This window comes from Mauremys reevesii, linkage group 2 (genome assembly GCF_016161935.1).
Source record: "Mauremys reevesii isolate NIE-2019 linkage group 2, ASM1616193v1, whole genome shotgun sequence".
Classification (NCBI taxonomy): domain Eukaryota; kingdom Metazoa; phylum Chordata; order Testudines; family Geoemydidae; genus Mauremys; species Mauremys reevesii.
Window position 1 is genome coordinate 257,589,034 of NC_052624.1, and position 24,321 is coordinate 257,613,354.

The 24,321-nt window shown below is 43.6% G+C and overlaps 1 long non-coding RNA gene across 1 annotated transcript in view; it reads right to left on the reverse strand.

The window, feature by feature from the left end:
• LOC120398875 overlaps positions 1–24,321 on the reverse strand; it is a 67,805-nt gene that overhangs the window by 15,492 nt on the left and 27,992 nt on the right. Inside the window, exon 2 of the long non-coding RNA XR_005594764.1 lies at positions 16,469–16,585. This is a non-coding gene — a long non-coding RNA (uncharacterized LOC120398875). The remainder of the gene's footprint in view (positions 1–16,468; positions 16,586–24,321) is intronic.

Sequence of the window (24,321 nt, forward strand, 5' to 3'; positions counted from 1 at the left end):
CAGTCAAGTAGTGGGATCTGGGAATGGCTCTGTGTGGCAATGAATGACAGAGCTAACACTGAGGCAGTGAAAGCACAGTACCAGCAGGGAATTGGAGAGGCAAAGAGAGAGAAATAAGATTTGACAGGGCAAAGTCTCATCAGCTGCTGTCTGTTGAAATTCTAACCCCATATGTGATATTCCTAGTTCACTCAGGGTACTTGAAATCTAACAAATATCAACTATTAATGGGGCAACTAGACTCAACTGCTCCCCACATCAACATAGGCTGTGTGTCTTGTGCCTGAGAAATGTATCTGAAAAATAACTGTTTCGGATAAAAGGTTTTGTTTCATCTGTATTCAGCACCATTGCCATAGTACAGCACAAAAAGAACACACACAGAGAAAAGACACCGTTTGGAACAGAAGATAAAAGGAGGGCAATGAAAAGAAAAAAAACATAGTACCTAATGGACCTGGGGAAAGGTGGAGGGCAATGATATAACCTGCAACTCCATGTTCATAGGATCATCTGATACCAGTCCGCTCTGTGTTCTTGGGGAACCACGGTGCAGTATGCAGCCTGACTCATGAAAGACACCCCCCCCCCCCAGGTTCTGCTTAAACCAAAACCCATCAGAGGAAAAAAAAACTTGCAGAGAGCAGTGAAGGGCAGTGGGAGACACACCTAGACCCCTCCTGACAAGGGTGACAAGATTAAGACATCTCCATTAGCATAGAAAATGGAGAGCAGAGACAACTTCCCTAGCCTCATCTGCATGAGAGATGGGACAGGGAGACATCTCAATTTGCATACAGAATGGAGAACAGAGAACCGCATTGAACTCTGGGACCAGAAAAAGCAGGGAAGCACTGCATAATGGGAATCTCTGTTCCAGATGCTAATGAACCCATGTCTGCACACACCCAGCTCAGCAATTATCAGACCAATTCTAGTAATGAATCCTTGATTGATATCCAAAATACTGAAGCAGCCTAATTGCATTGTAAAGTTGCTGGAAGAAAACACCACATAGCCTAAAGAAAACCCCTGAGTCATCAGCTTACCTATAAACAAATCTAGTGTTCTCCCTTGAACCATTTTATTTTCTCTACAAAAATCCCTACTCGCCCTCCAGTCAGTGTTCTGATGCTTAGATCCAAACTATGCATCAGTTCCACTGGGACTCCATCTTCTCCTAACTGATCGTGCTGGGGGCTCTGCCTGTCTCCAGTACTCAGGAGCCTGAGCTACCATCATCACCTGGGAACCCCATCCAGTTGAAGCCTCATGGAGTGGGTGAGATCCCCGCTTTTTTTCTCTCTCTCTGTTTTCCTTTCTACCTTAGGTATTAACCTTTAATAATGTATGTTATGTTGGTTTAGCCCTCCTTGTGTTGTTATCACTATTATCCAATAAATAATTTTTATAGTTAACTTGGTTGCTTCTCTCTCTTTTGCTGAACTTTACTTTTTTGTATTTTTAGCTTCCCCCATTCACCCTACAGCAACATTTCTTTTACCTAAGCTAAAGATCCCTGCAGGGCCTAAAATACTGTGGGGTTTGCTCATCAATTAGGTTACTGCCAGTACAATTGTGATGTGACAGTGGGGATAGGGAAGTGCTGAATCTGGGACACATAAGGGTAACAGCTTGAAAGTGCTGCTTGACCCAGTCCATGGAGCCCAGGGGCATATAAGGAGAGGCAGCTTCAAAGTGCTGCTTCATCCAGCCAGGTGAATCCAGAGACATATAAGGGGTCAGCTTGACAGTGCTGATTGACCCACTCCGCTCAGACTTGCTCTTTTAATGTGTGTGTATTCATCCGGTTCTGGGACTGGAGAAACCCAGTCCCAGGGAACCTAGGTCCTGCAAAATAGCTCCATTGGGAGGGGACTTGCAGAAGGGAGGAGTAGATCTCCATATGAAAACACACGTGACGCAAGCAGTACATTGATAGAATTACAGCATCCCCTCCCCCAGAAGAGTAATCTGAATAAATGAGTACACCCCCAAAGTAATGGGCAAATCTGGTAACACATCCTTGCATGGCTGTGTCTGCTATAGTTGTAAATAGCAGGGTATGCACTGTAGAGATCCATTCTTTATTGGCAGTAGATAAGAATATACAACCTAAGAGGTCTTTTTTCTCTGATATCCAAGGTGTCTGAGCAGTATGCTATACTGTACAAAGCAGGTGATGAACTAATAGGTTTCATATCAGTAAAAGTTTGTGTTTGTTGATTTTTTAAAAAAATGTTTGTCTTAACAATTATTATTAATTGATCACTCAGAAGAGCGGTAGGCACTTCATGTAACATATAAAAGACCACAAACCAGATGCTCAGATGCTGTAAATCAGTATAACCCCATTGACTTCTTTTGTGAGATTTCTTATTTTCCATGCATTTGATTAGGCTGGAAATATCATGAGCCTGTCATCTTGTGTAACGATTTCTAGCTGGTAAATGTGAGTGAAAAGTTGGGGTAAACATAATTCTGATTTATCAGCATTTTATATCCACTTTCCATGCGCTGTGCACAAGTATGAATGACTATGCAAGGGGTGAAATCCTGGTCCAATTAAAGTCAAACTCTCATTGACTTCAACAGGAATAGGATTTTCACTCAAGGTTAAGAGCATTGGAGAATCAGGACCTTTGAGCTAAAGGGATTTTGGTGCCTAGCTGCCACTTTAGATGCCTAAATCCAAATGTAGATCCTTAAAACCGCTACTCAGCTTCCACCTAGCGCTGTCAGTGCCTAAATTTTCGAGACACCTAAGTTTCTGTTGGTAAAATCGCCATGGCACTTAGATTTCTGCCAGTGGGGATGCACACAGCTGCCTGAGTTCTGATGCCCAGCTCACACCTGAGCCTTGGCCGGATCCTCAAACTAGACATTCCTTCACCTATCTTGCTTGCAGGGCCTAATCTGGGATGGGTGTCCAGAGTCTGCCTACCAGATTGGACCCTGCACAGAATAGCAGAGCTGGTAATGCAGGTCCTTGTTTACTCTACAGCCCACTGGTGAGCACACTCACGCAGGATGTGGGAGACCTAGGTTAAATCTCCATTCTGCCTAATATGGAGCAGAGACTTGAATCAGTTCTATTGTTTTCCATGTAAGTGCCCTGAGCACTAGGCCATACGGTATTTTGGGGAGGGTCTTTCTGTCTCTCTTGTTGAAGCTGTTCCACTTCTGAAACAGAGACTGGAGCTTGTGTCTTCCGCATCACAGGTGAGTGCTGTAAACACTGGGCTAGGAGCTAAAGGGAGGGGCACCAACACCACTGCTCCTTTCTTGTTTTTTTTGTGAGAAAGGACTGGCCTGGTTTATATGCTAAAACCTGGGATTAGATTTATGGTTCTAAATCCAGAGTGGAGATAGGTGCTGCCCTCTGGCCTGGAGTTAAGTGCCAAATACTCTTTGAGGGGGCAGAACTTAGGCCAGATCCCTCTCCTCATCATTTCCTATTGGCTAGCCTATTGGCTAGCCTAGGCAGCTTCCCATTCAGTGTTCTGGGTTTTGCGGGTCCTATTGTTAGGCTCCTAACTCTTCCCATGCCTTGTATTGGGAGTCACGGTGCCTCACTCAGGGCTATGGTTTAACGTTAGACATTGCAGTGCTGAGTCCAAGTCCCCTTTATGGATCTAGCCCTGACAGATCAGTCTTTTCTGTGGAATTTCTAGCACTTCCACTTCCAGCAACAATATATATATATATATATATATATATATATATATATATATATATATATATATATATATATATATATTAAAGTGCAACTGCATATTTTTAATGTCTGAGCGGTTTGGTTTCCCTTTATTTCATGTTCTGAGAGAGGGTTTAGATCAGTTATAGTATTTATCCAGAATGGTTTTCTATCCTTAATTGTGATATTACATATGGTGTTTTATTGTGCAGAATTGTAATAATAATAGAGCAAAAGTCTTACATATTGGCTCTGGTACTGAAATATACAGCTTTAAACATCACAATAGGGAGGAATAATCATTCACAAATTGCCATATTGAAACAGAGCAGTATTCCATCTAGTCCAGTATCCTGCTACCAAAAATGGCTAGAGCCCAGATATTTCAAAGGAATGAAGAGGTAACTGTGCAATAGACAGTTATGGGATAACCCAGAGAAAATATTCTCCCAACTCTTAATAGTTAGAGGTTGGCTTATGCTCTGCAGTACGAGAGTTTATCCTCTCAGGTTAAGGCTCTGCTATGTTATCTGCAGTATAAAACAACTGAAATCGTTTATGTGTGTTCAGTGTGTCATTAACACTTCAGATAAACTTGTGGCCACATCTGGAGATTAGTTTCACTCAGGTCTGATGCCCCCTTCTGCTGCTCACTGCATGCCCTGACACTGCTCTCTGTCTGTCTAGCTCTACAACTCGGGATGCTCCTTCTTTGTGACTTGGCCCACTGCCCAGGTCACGACATGTTTCCCCCATCCAGAGTATGTAAGTCCTTCCATATCAATGGTCTCAGGCACTCTTCTCATGCACTGTTCTGACTTCCCCACTGGCTGGTAAGGGAACTCGGGCCCACCTACCATTCCGGGTTCAAGTCCAGGGACCTTACACGTGGCAACTGTGGTCCACTTTCTCTTGACTCCTTCCTACAGCTTATGATTCCTGCCCCTTCTGGGTGTGCCAGCTCTAACTTCCGCCTCCCATGGAGTAACTACAGACTACTGAACTCAGCAGCCTCAAACACCCCTCCCTACTCACAGGAAGTGACCGTGTAACCCGTGTGCCTAATAGGGAGATATCTCTTTAAGACACCCATTGTGGAGGTATGAGTGAGTTGTGTCTGGGGCAGCAGTTCTCAAACTGTTGGCTGGGACCCCAAAGTGGGTTGCAACCCCATTTTAACGGGGTCGCCAGGGCTGGCTTAGACTTGCTGTGGCCCAGGGCCAGAGCTGAAGCCCGAGCCCCACTAACTGGGGCCGAAACCCTTGGGGTTCGGCTTTGGCCTCCCCACCTGGCGCAGTGGGGCTTGGGCTTTGGTTTCCGCCCCCCGGACTGGCAGGGCTTGGGCTTTGCCTCAGGTTTAGGTTCTCCCTCCTGAGGTTGTGTAGTAATTTTTGTTGTCAAAGGGAGTTGCAGTGCAATTAAATTTGAGAACCCCTGAACATTGTTGCCAAGCAGATTTAATTCTCCACATCCAGAAGCTTCTGGAATTGGGTGTGGTAGTTTTGGGTATGCTCCAATAGGTTCCCTGTTGCTGAGGTCAGACTCCATGAGGGCAAGCAATCAGGGAAGCTGCTTTACAAAGGGCCATGTGCCCTGGTGTGAGTTGGGAGGAGCTGAGCCCAGCAGCAGAAAGCAGGCTACTTTCCCTAAATCTGAAGCATTTTGCAGCAGGCTCGTGATATTGTTAATCCTCTAACAAGGAAGCAAAGACAATGTTAATTATAGAAAGGGAAAATTGGGAGGGAAAAATAATTTCTTCTATTTTAATTGCACACTTTGAATGTTGCTTTAATTTTGGCCAAACTGTTTCAGATAAATTGTCTCAGTATGATTTGCCAGCTTTTCTTTAAATGTAGTAATGGGAAAAGAGTCATTTATATTTTGCTATTCTCAGTTTTGTATTTTCTTGTAATAGGGCTTTTTAGAAATCTATACACTTAATTGAGTGGTTGGTTAATCAATTAGCTGACTGTCTAACGGTGATTTCAACAGAAGGGGAAGAGTCTGCCTTGATTCCAACTGGAGATTCCTACAAGAAAGTGGAGGGAAGATGTTGTTTTTGACTCAGCAGACTGTATAGATTTTGGTGATCAAAGACTCTGAGACTCAAGTGAACTCAACCTAAGCTTTTGGGAACTCTGTTTCTTCTCACTGTGTTTCTGTGAGCAGTGAACTGTTCAGATTTTAATTTGTTTCCTTTATTTATGTGTAACTGAAGATAATGTGTGTGGATTATAAAATAGGCATGTTATGTTGTAAAATATAAATTATTTGTTTCTTTATCATAGGATCTTTATAAAGTTATTTAATTATATTAATTCTTTAGTTCCTTTTGGGACTTGAATGTGAGGAAACTGACCCTGTGCGATCCTTGATGAAAATCCTTAGAAACTGACTTCTGGCTCTCCAACTTTTCTATGGGAGTTGGGGTTTTTTAGGCACTGGAAAGAGGCAATGAAGTGAACTGTAGCCCACTGGAAGGTTACAACTGCTGCTACTTCCCTCTCTGTTGCCAGCTTCCTGACTTTATAAATCTGGCCTAGCTCCTCCTCCAGCTATACTTCTTCAGCAAGTTAGGCCTTAGCACTCCCTGGTTTACCTCCAGGTGCAGCCTAGAGGTTAATTGGCCTAATTTGCCCCATCAGGCCTCGTGTGGGGTGAAAACCCCATCACACACAAATAAATGATGTTCAAAGAATGTTATTTAGGTTGAAAAGCACTTGAAAATTAGGACATGCCAGATTCATGGTTGTTTGTGAAACCTTAATTTGGAACCCTTCTGCATCCTACCTGTGCACTGTCTGAGGCAGGGATCCTGTGGAAAATATACTGTGTGATCACATAATTCATGACGGTATCATAATGCATACACATAGGGGACTGAATTATGGTCACACTAACAATGTTAATTCTGGCATTTCCTAACTTTTGAGTACTTGACTTTTTAACATTAAGGTTTTTTTAACATAGTTTCCAAGGTTTAAAAAACAAGCAAATTGGAAAAAAAACATATTCAATGGTATTGCATCATATTGACACCCCCATGGTTCATCATCAGAGTTAGAAACTCTAGAACCACTGCTCAAACCTCTGCCAATTGAGCTAATGAAATAACTGATAGCAACTCTACATGAAATAGCTCTAGAGGAGAAAGGGGCACATCCTTTGCCAGTGGGTTTCACAGATATTTAGTAACAGCAGAGGGATGGTGTCACCGTGTCTCAGTGAGGCACAGCTGGGAATACCAGATTCAGGACAAACTGCTGAGAAATAGGGCAAACTCACCCAAAACTGGTAATTAATTTATCATTAGATTATGCCAAGCCAGTAACAAAAGCAAACTTCTGTCTCACCACACTGGTTAAAAGGAAGTAAAAAATGCAGACTCCTTAGGCATTCGAGCCGTTGTCTCACCACCACTGGACTCTATGATGAGTGGTTACTGAAAACCAATTTAATCAAAAATAGGGTATTTCTAATCCCACTTAGCCAGGTCAATATATACCTCAGATTTTACTCAATAAAATCATGCTGATGCCAATCCTTCAGAAACTGAAAACTAATAGTTTAATAATAAAAGAAAGAATAAGAGATTACAATGGTTAATAGATCATATACATACAAATAATTGCAAAGTTCTTATATCAGGTTTGTAGCAGTGTCAGAGAAAAACATAGTTCTCACTCTCTGGTTGGGTGTGTCAGAGTCTACCCTCACTTGAAACTGGGGGGTTTCAAAGTGAGGACCCGCATGTCTTCCCCCACCCCAAAATCCTAGGGTAGGTCTCCCCTTTTGCTGCCACCACCCGGTCAATTTCGTGGGCCGGGACACCCCTGTTTCCCCCCTGTCTCCCTTCAAAGACACTCCCTGGGAACACAGATCAATTCACAGAGGAGGAACCTTCCCCCTCCCCCCTCTTCCCTCTCTCCAGCCTGCTCCGGAGACCGAGATATCTTGATTCAAACTCCTTGAATCTCACACACACAGGGAAGCAGCCCACTTCCCCCTCCCCCTCCCTCTCTCTCCTAGCCACTCTGGAGAGATATACACTGATTCAACTCTGTGAATCACTGAGAGAGAGTGTCTCGGCCCCTTCCCTGATCCACAGTAGAAGGGATTTAATCAAATCTTTATAGAAAGAATTTATTAAAAGAAAAACAAGAAAATACAGAATCTCTATGAGTCCAAGCTGGCCACTCATAGGGTATAACCTTGCTAAGTTCTGGAGAGAATCCTCTCTCTTTCTCAGTACAACCAGTACAAGCAGAATTAAGAATAATCAATAACAAACACACAGAGTTGCAAACATAGGATTATTAGATAAGGACACAAAGTATCTTTCTAATACTCACTATCTTGACTAGAAGAAATTAGTTCAGAAAGGTGGAAGCTGGTAGACTTGATTAAAACATCTGGACTCTTGTAATTCCAAACGGCCAAAGACAAAGACCCCCCCAAACAGAGGGAAAAGTTCCCTCCTAGGAGTTTCAAATTCTCTTCCCTGATTGGTCCTCAGGTCAGGTGCCCACCAGGTACTATGCTTTAACCCTTTACTAACTATTCATGACACGCCCCCCAAATCGTCACAGTGGGATCCACTGGCGGCGATTTCCTCCTAGAACTGTAAAACAACCAGAGTAATAAAACACATGCACTATTACATCGACTACTAAGCATGAAAACATATTAAGAACAGTTTTTAGCCACTTGATTCTGGGAAACTTTCACGGGAGAGTGCATCAGCAACTTTGTTGGAAGCTCCTGAAATGTGTTGAATGTCAAAGTCAAAGTCTTGGAGAGCTAAGCTCCAGCGGAGAAGTTTCTTGTTGTTTCCCTTGTTGGTGTGAAGCCACTTTAGCGCAGCATGGTCAGTTTGTAGCTGGAACTGCCGGCCCCAAACGTATGGGCGTAGCTTTTCCAGGGTATATACAATGGCGTAACATTCTTTTTCACTGATGGACCAGTGGCTTTCCCTCTCAGACAGTTTCTTGCTGAGAAATACGACAGGATGGAAGTTGTGATCCGGTCCTTCCTGCATTAGTACCGCTCCTACCCCACGTTCAGATGCATCGGTGGTAACTAGGAAGGGTTTGTCAAAGTCCGGGGCCCTTAATACAGGGTCCGACATGAGCATCGCCTTAAGCTGGGTAAAGGCTTTCTGACACTCATCAGTCCACTTAACTGCATTTGGCTGGGTTTTCCTGGTCAGATCAGTTAGTGGGGCAGCGATTTGGCTGTAGTGTGGTACAAATCGCCTGTAATATCCGGCCAAACCTAAGAAGGATTGGACCTGTTTCTTTGACCTTGGGACAGGCCACTGTTGGATAGCCTCCACCTTGGCCTGTAGGGGGTTGATGGTTCCTTGACCCACCTGGTGTCCTAGGTAAGTCACTCTGTTTTGGCCTATTTGACACTTTTTGGCCTTAACAGTTAGTCCTGCCTGCCTGATGCGCTCTAAAACCATTTTCAAATGTTCTAGGTGTTCGGGCCATGAATCAGAAAAAATGGCCACATCATCGAGGTAGGCAACTGCACAGTCTTCCAATCCTGCTAGTAGACCATCCACCAGCCTTTGGAAGGAGGCAGGTGCATTCCGCAGTCCGAACGGAAGCACAGTAAACTCATACACCCCTGCATGGGTGATGAAGGCAGATTTTTCCTTGGCAGGTTCATCTAGTGGTACTTGCCAGTATCCCTTGGTTAAATCAATGGTAGAGATGAACTGGGCACGTCCCAACTTTTCCAATAGCTCATCAGTGCGTGGCATTGGATAGTTGTCTGGACGAGTTACAGCATTGAGCTTACAGTAGTCCACACAAAAGCGTATTTCCCCATCTGGTTTGGGAACCAGATCCACTGGAGATGCCCATGCACTGGTAGAAGGGCGGATGATACCCATCTCCAACATGTTGTCAATCTCCTGTTTAATAGCAACTTTGGCATGAGGTGACACCCGGTAGGGTGGTGTTCTAATCGGGTGGGCATTACCTGTGTCAATGGAGTGGCAGGTTTGCTCAGTCCGTCCTGGGTTGCCTGAGAACAAGGGCGCGAAGTGAGTGCACAGCTCCTTGATCTGTTGCCGCTGCAGACGTTGCAGGGTTGTGGAGAGGGTCACCTCTTCCACACCACCATTTCTTTTACCTTCGTAGTAGACACCTTCAGGCCACTCGGTGTCATCTCCTTCCTGAACTGTAAAGTGACAGACCTGTAATTCTCTGGGATAAAAGGGCTTTAGAGAGTTAACATGAAACACTTTAGGCTTTAAAGAGGAATCAGGGAACGCTATGAGGTAGTTAACAGCTCCCAGGCGCTCCTGGACCACGTATGGTCCTTCCCAGGACGCTTCCATCTTATGGGCCTGTTGCGCCTTCAAGACCATGACCTGGTCTCCTACCTTGAAGGACCGCTCCTTGGCATGTCGATCATACCAGACCTTTTGCTCCGCTTGAGCATCTCTTAAGTTCTCTCGAGCAAGGGCCCAAGAGTCTCGGAGGGTGTTTTGAAGGTTGCTTACAAAGTCCAGAATGTTAGTTCCTGGAGAAGGCATAAACCCCTCCCATTGCTGTTTCACCAGCTGTAATGGCCCCTTAACCTCATGGCCATACACCAGCTCGAATGGTGAGAAACCTAAACTGGGATGTGGAACAGCCCTGTAGGCAAACAGCAACTGTTGTAACACTAGATCCCAATTATTGGAGTGTTCATTGATGAATTTGCGGATCATGGCCCCCAAAGTTCCATTGAACCTTTCCACTAGGCCATTAGTTTGGTGATGGTACGGGGTGGCAACCAAGTGATGCACCCCATGAGTTTCCCACAGGTCTTTCATGGTCCCTGATAGGAAATTTGTTCCTGAATCTGTAAGAATTTCAGAGGGCCAACCCACCCTGGTAAAAATGTCAGTTAAGGCCTGGCACACAGTGTTAGCCCTGGTGTTGCCTAGAGCTACTGCTTCCGGCCATCTGGTACCAAAGTCCACAAAAGTCAGTATGTACTGCTTTCCTCTGGGGGTCTTCTTTGGGAAAGGACCCATAATATCCACAGCTACTCGCTGAAATGGGACCTCAATTATGGGAAGTGGTTGGAGAGGGGCCTTGACTTGGTCTTGGGGTTTTCCTACCGTTTGGCATACCTTACAAGACCGGACGTAAGTGGCTACCGCCTTGCCCATCCCCTCCCAGTCAAAGGACCTTCCCAACCTGTCTTTCCTTCGCTTCACCCCAGAATGGCCACTAGGGTGATCATGGGATAAGCTTAAGAGCTTTTCCCGGTACTTGGTCGGGACTAGCAACCGTTTTCGAGGATGCCAGCCCTCCTGGTGTCCACCAGAAAGAAATTCCTTGTATAACAGTCCTTGCTCCACAACGAACCGGGATCGGTTAGTAGAGTTGAGAGGCGGTGGGTTGCTGCGTGCCGCCGCCCATGCTTCCTTGAGGCTGTCATCGGCTTCCTGCTCTGTCTGGAACTGTTCCCTTGAGGCGGGAGACACCAGTTCCTCTGGGAGCGATGTAGGTGATGAGGTTGTTTCCGTTGACTGTGAACCGCTCTCCGCTGGTGCACAAGGTGTCATTTCAGGCTCCGGCTGAGCCTCTTGGGTAGGATTCTCTGCTGCGTCTGCCAGTTTTGGCCCGTTGTCACCCTCTGGCGGTGGAGTTGTCATCGCCGGTGTCGGTGCTGGCGCTGGTTGCTCTTTCAATTCCGGTTCTGGGACTGGATGTACTATGGCTGCTGTAGGTGTTGGCTTGGGATCCGGTTCCACCACCTCTGTCTGGGTCTCTGGTAACACAGACGGGGTCTTGGTGGATGGCTCAGGAACAGGGATGGGTCCGGCAGCTCGTCTGGCTTGGCTGCGTGTAACCACTCCCTCTGTTTTTTGCTGTTCAATGTGTCGGGCCAAGTCGTTCCCCAGTAGCATGGGAATCGCATGGTTGTCATAGACAGCAAAAGTCCACTTCCCTGACCAGCCCTTGTACTGGACAGGTAAACGCACTGTAGGTAATGTTACAGGTTTTGACATGAAGGGTCGAATTGTCACTTTGGTTTTCTGGTTGATGAATTTGGGGTCCACGAAGGTTCGGTGGATAGCTGACACATGTGCTGCAGTGTCTCTCCATGCGATGATCTCCTTTTCGTCCACTCTCAAAGTTTCCCTATGTTCTAAGGGTATTTGAGATACATCTATGTCCGGCTTTCCTTGGTGTGAAGGTGCAAGGAGTTGCACTCGGTTTAGGTTCTTTGGGCATTTGGCTTTGATATGCCCCAATTCATTGCATTGAAAACATCGCCCACTTGATGGGTCACCGGTTTCTGTTGGTCTACTGGAGACTGGTGAGGTAGAAGAAGAGGTAGAGTGTGACTGTCCTTGGGTTGTAGGTGTGGGTTTGATTGGTCCTCGACGGTAGGGTTTAGTGTCGGTGTGTACCTTGTGTGATTCGCTCCCTTTGGCAGTAGCTTTTGTGTTGTCTACCGATGCCATCCATCTGGCTCCAATCTCTCCTGCCTCAGTGAGAGTTTTTGGTTTACCATCTTGGATGTAGCATTTAATGTTCTCAGGAACACCATCTAGGAACTGCTCCATCAATATCAGGAGGTGTAGGTCGTCTAGCTCCTTAACCTTGGATCCTGATATCCAGGAGAAATAGTGTTTTTCCAGGTAAGCAGCGTGCTCTGGAAATGACATCTCTGGTTTCCATTTCTGGGCTCTGAAACGCTGACGGGCGTGATCAGGGGTGATGCCCATTCTGAGTCTGGCCTTGGTTAGGAACAGTGGAAAGTCGTCCATCTGGTCTCTAGGCATTTCAGCTGCCACCAGGGATAATTGTCCGCTGAGCTGTGACCTCAGCTCCAGCATGTATTGTTCTTTAGGAAGATGGTATCCAATACAGGCCCTCTCAAAGTTTTCTAAAAAGGCCTCAACATCATCCCCTGCCCTGTAGGCGGGAAATTTTCTCCAAGAAGGTTGATCAGTAGGTTGAAGAGGGAGTGGATTGGTTGGGTGATTCTGCTTAAGCCTTTCTAATTCCAGTTCTTTGTCTTTCAACTCCAGTTGTCTTTTGTGCTCAGCCTCTTTGGCTTGTATTTTCTCCAGTTCTCTCTTGTGCTCAGCCTCTTTGGCTTGTATTTTCTCCATTTCTCTCTCATGATCAGCCTGTTTGGCTTTTTCTTTCATTTCAATCTCCTTGAGTTTTAATTGTAATTCCATGTCTTGTAATTGCAGTTCTTTTTGTCTTGTTTCCAGTTTAGATGCGGCCTTGGCACTCATTGTGTCTGTGTCCTGGTGCTGGCCACACCCCTCTGCAGTCAGTGAACTGTTTGTGGTGTTTGACAGTTCTTAACCCTGGCTATGATAACTTGAGTACAGAAAGATAAATCAAGCCTCTGTATAGCAAACTGTGGTTTGTGTAATGTTACTGTTTTGTACTGAGAAAGAGGGAAAAAAAGAAAAAAAAAATTCTCTGTCTCCCTCTCCTTCTGAGCTGCTGACTCAGTCCCTGTGAGAAAAGCCTGGTCTATTTCCCTCAGGGATCTGTGTTCTCCTGCCTTTTGAGCATTTCAAAAGACCCAGGAGAAAAAAAAACCTGGCTGGAGGGTTTCTCTCCCCCCCCCCAACCTGTTTTTCCCGCTGGATGGGAATGTACTTTGTCGAGCACTTCCCCCCACCATAGGAATCCTGAGTGATATCTCCTCTCACAATGGACGAAAACACCGCTCCACAGGAGGGCTTTGTAACCGAAAGCCCTGGAAGAAACTGAAAATCTTCTAACCCTGAAAACTGCTTCAAAACTGCCTTTTTCTCAAGCTGCCTGTCCAAGCAACAAGAAAGAAAAAGAGAATAGCTCCCTTCAGCGTAGCCCAGCTGAAAAAAACTCCTTGTAACAATGGGTTCGAAACTCCGCTGCCACCATGTCAGAGTCTACCCTCACTTGAAACTGGGGGGTTTCAAAGTGAGGACCCGCATGTCTTCCCCCACCCCAAAATCCTAGGGTAGGTCTCCCCTTTTGCTGCCACCACCCGGTCAATTTCGTGGGCCGGGACACCCCTGTTTCCCCCCTGTCTCCCTTCAAAGACACTCCCTGGGAACACAGATCAATTCACAGAGGAGGAACCTTCCCCCTCCCCCCTCTTCCCTCTCTCCAGCCTGCTCCGGAGACCGAGATATCTTGATTCAAACTCCTTGAATCTCACACACACAGGGAAGCAGCCCACTTCCCCCCGCTCCCTCTCTCTTCTAGCCACTCTGGAGAGATATACACTGATTCAACTCTGTGAATCACTGAGAGAGAGTGTCTCAGCCCCTTCCCTGATCCACAGTAGAAGGGATTTAATCAAATCTTTATAGAAAGAATTTATTAAAAGAAAAACAAGAAAATACAGAATCTCTATGAGTCCAAGCTGGCCACTCATAGGGTATAACCTTGCTAAGTTCTGGAGAGAATCCTCTCTCTTTCTCAGTACAACCAGTACAAGCAGAATTAAGAATAATCAATAACAAACACACAGAGTTGCAAACATAGGATTATTAGATAAGGACACAAAGTATCTTTCTAATACTCACTATCTTGACTAGAAGAAATTAGTTCAGAAAGGTGGAAGCTGGTAGACTTGATTAAAACATCTGGACTCTTGTAATTCCAAACGGCCAAAGACAAAGACCCCCCCAAACAGAGGGAAAAGTTCCCTCCTAGGAGTTTCAAATTCTCTTCCCTGATTGGTCCTCAGGTCAGGTGCCCACCAGGTACTATGCTTTAACCCTTTACTAACTATTCATGACAGCAGCAAAGTCAGATACTTTATTTCTCAAGCAATTACATAGAGAAAGAGAGCAAAACAGGTATCTCTACAGGTAAACAGTTACAGCAAGCATTTATACCTTTTGTTACATACAATAATAAGCAACAGCTGCATTTTGTTTATACATAGGTCATCTTGATATCTTATTTTCCTCACTTATTTAGACTCTAATCTACATTCCATATTCATCTACTGTGATGGAGCAAGGCCGGATGGCTACAGGAAAGTACTGAGGAGCAGGTATGTTAGCTCCAGGCTAAGCAAATTCCTAGTATCATGGGAACCAAAATGGCAGTTGCTCCAGGCTAATCAAGGCACCTGGGGCCAATTAAGAACTTTCTAGAAGGCACCGGAGAGAGCTACATTGATTGGAGCACCTGCAGCCAATCAGAACAGGCTAATCAAGGCACCTGGGGCCAATTAAGAACTGTCTAGAAGGCACCGGAGAGAGCTACATTGATTGGAGCACCGGCAGCCAATCAGGACAGGCTAATCAAGGCACCTGGTATAAAAAGGGGAGCTCACTCCAGTCTAAGGAGGAGGAGCCAGAGGAAAGAAGTGTGCATGAGGAGCTGGGAGCAAGAGACACAAGGAACTAAGAACTGAGAGGGGGTACTACTGGAGGATTGAGGAAAACACCATACAATCAAGCAGCATCAGACCCAGGAGGATCCTGTGGTGAGGATAAAGAAGGTGTTTGAAGGAGGCTATGGGGAAGTAGCCCAGGGAGCTGTAGCAGTCAAGCAGCAGTTACAAGTAGCACTATAGAGACTGCTGCAATTCACAGGGCCCTGGGCTGGAACCCGGAGTAGAGGGCGGGCCCGGGTACCCCCCTAGCCGCGCTACTCCTAATCAGACATAGGAGTAGTTGATCCAGACTATGGGTTTCATCCAAAGGGAAAACCACTGAGGGGAAGAAATCTGCCAATAAGCGCAGGACCTACTAGAGGAGAGGAGGAACTTTGCCAAACTACACAAGGTCGCAACAACTTCTTACACAGTTCTTTCCCATTTGCCTCACACAATCCTCGCTTCTACAAATCTCGTGTTATTAGGGTTACAGCTAGCCTGACTCTTGCTCACAGAGGTGACTATTTGCATTGAGATCCCCTTCAAATCCCTATCAGTTCTTGTTCTACTTCCACAGCAGTGATGGAATAGACTTCTAGCTTGCAGTCTCTCTCATAAATTCCAAAAAGCAGTCCAGAGGCAAAATGGAGATATGTCAGGGGTCTTTTATATCCTCTGCCATGTGCTTGGAAATTTACTATCCCAAAACAAAGCTCACAGCCCAGTTTGTGGGAAGTTACTGGCTCAGGATGGAGCCAGGTTCACATGAGTATATCACATGTGCTTACTTGGCTTGATGACTCACAGTGGGTAGCTATTGTTCATATTCTTACTGAGGTGTCCAGAAGAAGAGCTAATTGGGGTTAATGTTTTTTTTTTCTATGGCCCATTCTGAGACCTAAGTGTCCTTGATGGACCATCAATACATAGCTGTGTGGCCCCAATTTACATTTTATCTGGTGGGTGTTACCCAGGAATACAGCACATATGTATGATGCCAGTACATGGCCAAGATTTATAACTTCAGATAAAAAAATGATACATACATATAAACAGGATAATCATACTTAGCAAATCATAACTTTTCCATTGACACCTTACACTTTCTACAACATTTGTTGCAATTGTAATATAGTGGCAATATCAATGACGACTCTGCCTATTTTCCTCCAAAATTGACACCTTCTGTCTCTCCCCCGCTCAGTTTGCATCTGTTCTTACCCCCTGCCTTTTCCACAGCCCTTGCTCCTTGTCCGAGTCCCATTCTCCTTGTCAACCTAGTCTCAATTAGGGTTGCCAACCCTCCTGGTTTCGCCGGGAGTCTCCTGGAATCAGGTCCTATCTTCCAGAGGCTACTGATGCCAAACTGGAAGATTTCAGGTGCTAAAAGTCCTCAGGATCCATGCTTACCCTGGTCTCTCACCGGTCCTGGAAGCAGTCAGCATGTCCCTGTGGCCCCTGAGGGAAGCAGGGGGTCTCCATTCGCTGCCCACCTCGAGTGCCGACTCCACAGTGAAGAAAGTAGACCTGAGAAAAGAGAAACAGGAAGAGTCAATGATCCGACCTGATGCCTGCTTCATTGTATAGGAATTAAGGATGGGGTGTCCCTGCAGCTCTGACTATGGCTCTGGAGATGGCTACTAGATTCTGAAGGAGGAAGAAGAGGTGGAAGATTCATTTAGCCCACAACCCAGAGAAAGATAAATTAGGTTAGAATAGGTAGTTAGACTTCTGTTTATTGTGACTTTAGTTTGGAAATTTATTGACTTGGACCTGAAGTTTGTAGTTCAGATAGAGAGCTAAACCCACTTACACATGGGATTCTATTTAGGGTTAGGGGTTTTTTGGTGGTGTTATACATGTTTTTTTCATTTTCTCTTCAGCGCTCTGTAAAGATAAGCCTATTGAGAATAAAACACCCTTCTCTGAAAAGAGGAGGGATACAAGAAATCAAGAAATAGTGTTATTATGTTAATAAAACCCAAACACCTCACCAAAACTATTGCATTTATTTAATTAACTTGCACAATGTTTTTCTGGAGAAAAAAAATGAGATAGACTTCTCTGAGTATGTGTCACTGTCGATCCTACTGTAGGTTTTCATTCACCTTACGCACATGAGACCAGATTTTTTTTTTAATAGCAGTTTCTGCCAAGATCACACATGCACCCTATTCTTCTTCATGCTTCCATGCAAGGTGATAAAGTGTAGAGTGGTTGCAATCATCTCTCAGTTTCCTTTGTTCCCTCAAGGCTGCAAGAGAGAATCCAGCAAGTGTCTGGACTGATAGTCCCACTAAGCTTCAAACTCATCCTTTTCTTGGATTGCTTGGTGAAGATAATCTATCTTCATCCTTCTTACCCTCTATTTTCTTTAATTTGGACCCAAAAAGAAAGAAGTTTTGTACACTGGGCTGAGGAGACTCAGGCTGTCATTTTGACCTCTAAACCCTCAGGGTTTAAACCCTGTGTAAGGCTCTGACTTGTCCCCCAGATCATGGAGGACCAAGTGCCATGCCAAGCCTTTCTCTAGGCACAATTTTATTTCCCAAACATAGGCAAACACACACAAAAACAGTTCTTCATACCACCCTGGGGGTCCTCAGCTCACCCTGGGCTGCAGCTTTTCAGCTTTGTCTGTGCCTTTCTCAGACCCTCCTGCTTCAGGGCCTATTGAAGAACTATTTTGTGCTCTTTTCACTAAGCACTGCCTATCATGGCTTTCTCCCTGAAGCCATTTTCCCCAGCAACTTCCCACTGCCACCCCTCCCAAGGGATTCTGGCAGCCTCTCCCAGGGAACTTCCTGCTCCTGCTTCCTTATTGATAGGAGACTTAGACATGCTTCATTTAAAGGGGCCAGCTGCCCTGTAATACCCTGCTCAATCTGCAATAGACTAATCCCCCTGTCAATGGGCATACTCACTGCCTGTTTTTATGTAGAAAAGAAGCACATCCTTCCTAAGTGTTTGGTGCGCAAATTGTTCTCTTCAAGGACTTGCAAGGTGAGTAATGTGTGGCTGAAGCCACATGCACTCAAGTAACTGACATGCATCAGCCCAGACCCAGGGGAGATGACCACTTCCAAATATCTGAAAGGGTCATCATCAGCTTGTGCTTTCTCGAGTTCCCCAGGGCTTTTCCCCAGGGTTCAGTAGTGACAGGAAGTCAGGGAAGAGAGCACTTTTGAAATTAGTACAAGCCACGTCAACAATGGCTACCTCAGCACTGGGGCTTTCAGCATCAGTCACTGTTACATTGACACAATGCCAACAAACACATCACCAGCTGCAGCATCAACAGATTTGGCATCAGTGTCTCCAGCACCAACAATAACATCATCGGAGCCAACACCAGTGCCTCAATACAAGGGCAAGACTGAAAGGCACATCTGAGAGGAGCTCAAAAATGGCTCCACACAGTGAGAGACACTGTCTTATAAGGAGGAGAAGAAGCACCATTCCTCCACAGTCAGGGCATCTAAGTTCTCTGCTAAGACAGGAATGACACATGAAGAAGCCAGCTAGATTTCACCTGCCACCCATTCATCTCTGGCTTAGTGAGCCTATTCCTCAATGAGACACTAGATAGACAGGAAGGTCTCACTGACATATCATGTCATTGCAGAATTGGCTTGTAGGTTGGACCCCACAAACACACACAGAAAGGGGTACCCTTTTCAGTCCCATTCACAACACAGACACTGATTATGGATTCATCAGGGACAGGATGGGGAAAGCATTTGGAGCACTTACAAATTTAAGGAACTTTGTTCCCAGAAAACATGGGATTATTTATGAATGTCTGAGAGCCAGAGACGCCAGGATGGCCTGGATGGCCTCCGAAATGTGGATGTGCAAATCTTCACAATGCAGCAGATACACACAATACAAACAAATAAAGGGGAGCTTCTTTTGCCCCTCTGCCTGTAGGTCATCAAATTCTGGACCAGTGCCATCAGAATGGGGTAATCCCATGTCCCTCCATCTCCCAGGAGCCAGCAACAGGCTCGGATTTCTTGAACAGACGATCCAGCACCAATCACAAATGGTCTTTGCACAGATACATGAAAGAAATAATATTCAGAATTGGTTGTCTCCCATAATAGACTTTTTTTGCCACCAAGGACAACACCAAGTGTCAGAATGTTTGTCCCAGAAGTGATATGAACTTAGGCTCTAGACTCTAGAATATTTTCTAGATGCCTTCCTTCTGCAGTGGAAGAGACCTGATCTACACCTTTCCTCTAATTCCCCTGATTCCTGGGGTGATTTCCAAGATCAAAAGAAACAAAGCCATGGTCATTCTTGTAGCTCCTTACTGGCTAAAGCAGATTTTGCTGATAGAGCAATTACAGATGTCCATGAACCTCTGATCCAGATCCCAGATTATCTGGACCTGATTTACCACACCATGGCCAAATCTTGCATCCAGACTCAGTCACAACATCTGATGGCATAGCTGTTGGCTGACTGAAGATATGTCTACACTGCAATTAAAAACCCATAGCTGGGCCATGCCAGCTGACTCTGGATAATGGGCTTAGGCTAATGGGCTGTTTATTTGCAGTGTAGATGTTCAGGGTCAGGTTGGAGCCCAGGCTCTAGATCCTTGTGAGGTAGGAGGGTCCCAGAACTCAGGCTGCAATATTTATGCTGCAATTAAAGAACCCCTTAGCTGGAGACCTGTGAGGCCAAGTCAGCTGGCCCGGGCCAGCTGTGGGTATCTAATTACAGTGTAGATCAGGGGTTCTCAGGACAAATTATTTTGTGGCCTCAGAGTGCAGTCACCAGGTCTTGCTGGTGGCCGCTCTCACACTTTTTCCTGAAATACTTAATTAGCTTTAGGAAAAACAAATAAATATGCACATATAGTATACGTGTCCAAATCTTTGTCATTTATTTATTGCAAACTAGGACAGCAGACTGACTCAGACCTGGGAAGTCTAGGGACAAATTAAGCCCTGAATGGGTGATTGGGGAAGGCAGCAGGGGCCAGGGTCAATGGAGGGGAGCCTGAAGCCCCACGGCTGGAGCCCAAATCCTGAGCCCCACTGCCCCTGGCCCCTGCTGCCTTCCCCAATCACCCATCCAGGGCTTAATTTGTCCCTGGACAGAGCACGGAAACCTCTTCTAAATCAAAGAGGGTCTTGATACAGATTGTCCAACACAGTCTGGACCCCATGCTGGCTCCATGGTCCTTGGCTCCTTTTTGCACTTAAAGCAGACTGGCCGTTTGCTCAATTTGATTATCTTTAGAATTGATGGGCTATGGCTGCAACCAAACAATTCATTCTGTGTTTTAATTAGCCTGGCTATATAAGTATTTTCATTGTGTCTCATCTTCAGAATCATAGTTGGCATTCATTTGCCCACAGCACAAGTTGCAAATGACTTGCAAATTTACAATTTAATCTAATCACAATAAACTAAAAGTCCCTCAGTAGATGAGATAAGGTAAAGTGAATGATGGCATTCTTATCCAGCATAAATATATGCTGGATCCTTGTTTAGGTCATCTACCAGACTGACAGAATACTGCCAAAATATCAGCCAGGCTAATGAAATATAACTTCCAAACTCAAGAGGGGGAAAATGGCTCTGCTTCACTGTTCCTGTGATTGAATTTTCTGCTTTGAAATGTCAAGAGACTAAACCATTTCCCTTATTTAGAATGTACATCACTTAATTACATTTGTTCTACATTGTAGGACCAGAACCTGTCACTGTTCCATAGCTAGAAATTGTATTTGGGGTATGAGTGAGATTGAAAAGAAAATATTGCAACTGTCTGACAAATTTATAAGACCTAATGTCTTTCTGGCTTAATGAACTGTCTCCTTGAAAGCTTCAGTCTCGCTTTTCACTGAGAAATAGCAAACACGGTGTTATAAAGAAACTGCTGGCAAAGAATATGCATAGACCCATGAGACACCTAAGTTCTGTTGTTGTTAAATATTTTGAAAAAAATAACCAATTGATTTCAAAGGAAGGGAGTTCAAAATTATGATACAGATTGTCAATTCAGTAACTTAAATCCATTTCACAACCAAAAACAATAGGTGTTGATACTATAGCTTGCATCTTATTGAAAGCATAATGTACAATAAATATGTCATGCTATATGAATCTAATTTGAGTAGTTATCCAATACCTAGGGAAACATCAACTTCGGCTCCTGATTTATTTGACAGTGATATTTTATTTCAGTTATGATACTGTCATGTATGTGACATCATATATGCAGCATTTTGTCATGTAATTTTTAATAAAATCGTAGACCAATGTGATAAAATGTAATAGTTCATGATGCACAATAAATAACAATTGCTTGTATGCAATCAATATAACACAGTATGTCATGTCAAAACATCTTGGGGAAGATGATATATTTTCATTTACAACACACATATTTATTGCTTTTTGTATGATAGATTATTTTTAAATAATGGGCAACATAATTTGTTACAGCGAAGCTTATGTTTTGAATTAAATATTGAAAGAATTATGTTTCCAGTATATTTGTTTTGAAGTTAGCAGTGTCTAGTGTTGGTGTCTAGTTTAGCTTTTTGAGCAGCACATGCTGGAAATACTAAGTCTTTTTGAGTTCAGATACCTACAATGACAATCCTTCATTCATTGCACACCTAAAACTCCTATAGGTTGCTTTTTGGATCCTGAGACAGAATCTTTCCATTACAATAAAATAGTGAGACATGTTCTTTTATACTGACTAGTTTTAGTGCTTTTATTCAAATTCATAATACCTTCTGCAATATTCCTACAGAGAAAGGGCTTGATTCTCTTCCTACTTACACTTGTGAAACTCAGGAATAATTCTATTTGAATCGATAGAGTTACACCAGTTTTGCACCAGGGTAAGAGGAGAACCCTGCTGAAATACCTCCATCATTATTTAAAAAGTTATTGGCAACTTGTTTTTCATACGCTTTCTCCCTCATCTTGCTGTGCTAAATGATCTGAAAACAACTTAGTATTATAAAAACACAGTTTGGATTAACATGTGACTGACTTTTTAAATTAAATATTAATTTGCTGTAAATCACTAACTTGAATCTACTAAATTCATAAGAGAGCGTACTCTAAATCTGAAAACATTTATTTAAAAGTGCATGAGCCATATGTTCGTAACTGACCTCTTATATGCTATATTTATAAATAATGTTTTAATCAGCAACCTGGCATTTAGAGTGATTTAGATTGTGTATATTCAGGGCTGGATGTGCAGTCCCTTGTCAAACTCATGAACTTATTAACACTACTAGTTCCACTGAGTCCAACTGGATAAACTGGGCCAGGTATAATTCCTTGTATTGCACTAAGAAAAGGGACTGATTGAAATATCTTGAGGCATTTCCTTTAGGCAGCAGTACACAAATGCAGTACAAACATTTATTCTTTTGTAATTAGATGAAGAAAAATACAGTCTTCAATTTTGAGAAATCATTTCAGCATAACTGAATTTCTGCAAGACTCCAAAAGTACTAGCAAGAAAGTAGTGCAGAATTTGATATTTTGCCTGTTGAATATAGATAGATTAGATAGAATTTGTTTCTACTTGGATAATAGAGTTGATTTGCTTAAGTAACTAGACTGAATGAACCACAGTAGATAAAAATCAGTGATTTTTTAAAAATCAGATTTTAATTGGATTTAAAAAAATGAAACAGTTTTTAAATTGTAACCATAACCAATATGGGTAGAAAGAATTAGGAGTACTTGTGGCACTTTAGAGACTAACAAATTTATTTGGACATTAACTTCCGTGGGCTATAACTCACTTCATAAGATGCATGGAGTGGAAAATACATGTTCTCTGGATATGTTCTCTGTTCTTATCCCAGATAAGTGTCCTACCCATATTGACATGTTTCAGAGTGGTAGTCATGTTAGTCTGTATCAGCAAAAAGAATGAGGAGTACTTGTGGCACCTTAGACACTAACAAATTTATTTGGCATATGGTTTCATGGACTAAAACCTACTTCATCAGATGCATGGAGTGGAAAATACAGTAGGAAGATATTATATAGTAGGAAGATATTATATATACTCCTCATTCTTTTTGCTGATATAGACTAACATGACTACCACTCTGAAACCTGCCAATATGGGTAGGACACTTATCTGGGATAAGAACAGGGTATTGAATCTGGGTCTCTGATATCCCAGCTGAGAGCACTAACCATTAGATTATTAGCTATAATGGGCTGTCAGGGCTTTTTTTGTGTGAAAATTTCAAAAGACCTTGGTATTCTACTTCAGAATGGATGCAGCTGTTGAAAACTCAGAATTTTTCACATGCTGAAATTCCTGTTTTCTAGCCAGCCATAATTATAACTGTGTATATAAAATAAATATAATAAAACTTTCCCATATCACCTCACTCTCCAGCACACACAATTTTCACCCTTGGGAAAGGATAAAAGAGAGAACTAACTTGACAGATGCTAGTGTCATCGCTTAATGCACTTAATGTAACTACTAGTTACACACATTAGTTCTTCCAGCTAGGTGGAGCACCATATCTGGTGGCCCAGACTGTCTGGATAGAGTATATTTCAGTGAAGGATATTGAAATAGTAGCAGCTGAGGGACAATTTAGAAAGTGTTAGGTTGTGGCTGCTAGTCTTCAATCAGCATACAGGCAACTAAGGAAAGCTGTAATGTCCTACACAGAAAATTGAAGTATAATGACCACTGGTTATTTTTCTTCTGTCATTTAAATGGAATGTCAAAGATAAGAGGGAAAGTAAAACTGCCAACAATGTGTTTGATTGCTGAAACCACATTCTATATTTGTATTTCATACACAGAATAGGAAACAAAAAGACTCCACTTACTCTTCCCAAGTGTCTCTGAAATATGATTACCATGCTTGCTTATTCTCCTTGACCAATCCCTATTAAAAAGGCACTTTCTAGTTCTTGAAAGAACTTAAACAAATTTAAATGATTTATGAGCATCTCCAAGCACTTAAAGAAGTAATAGTACCATTTTCAGTGACATCTTAATCAATGGGCAGTGATAACTATGTAATCTAGTCTAATAATAGATAGTGCATATAAATGTGGTTCCAAGCATAATTCATCCTGCTGCTTCTCTGGGGGCCTTGCTAACCAATAATTTCAAGATTTGATATGTGCTGGGTACATTAATAAAAGAATATTTAGCTAGAAGGAACATTGTTTCATGGCTCTACTCATTAATTCATGTGAATCATCAGTTACCATTGCTGAAAACTGAA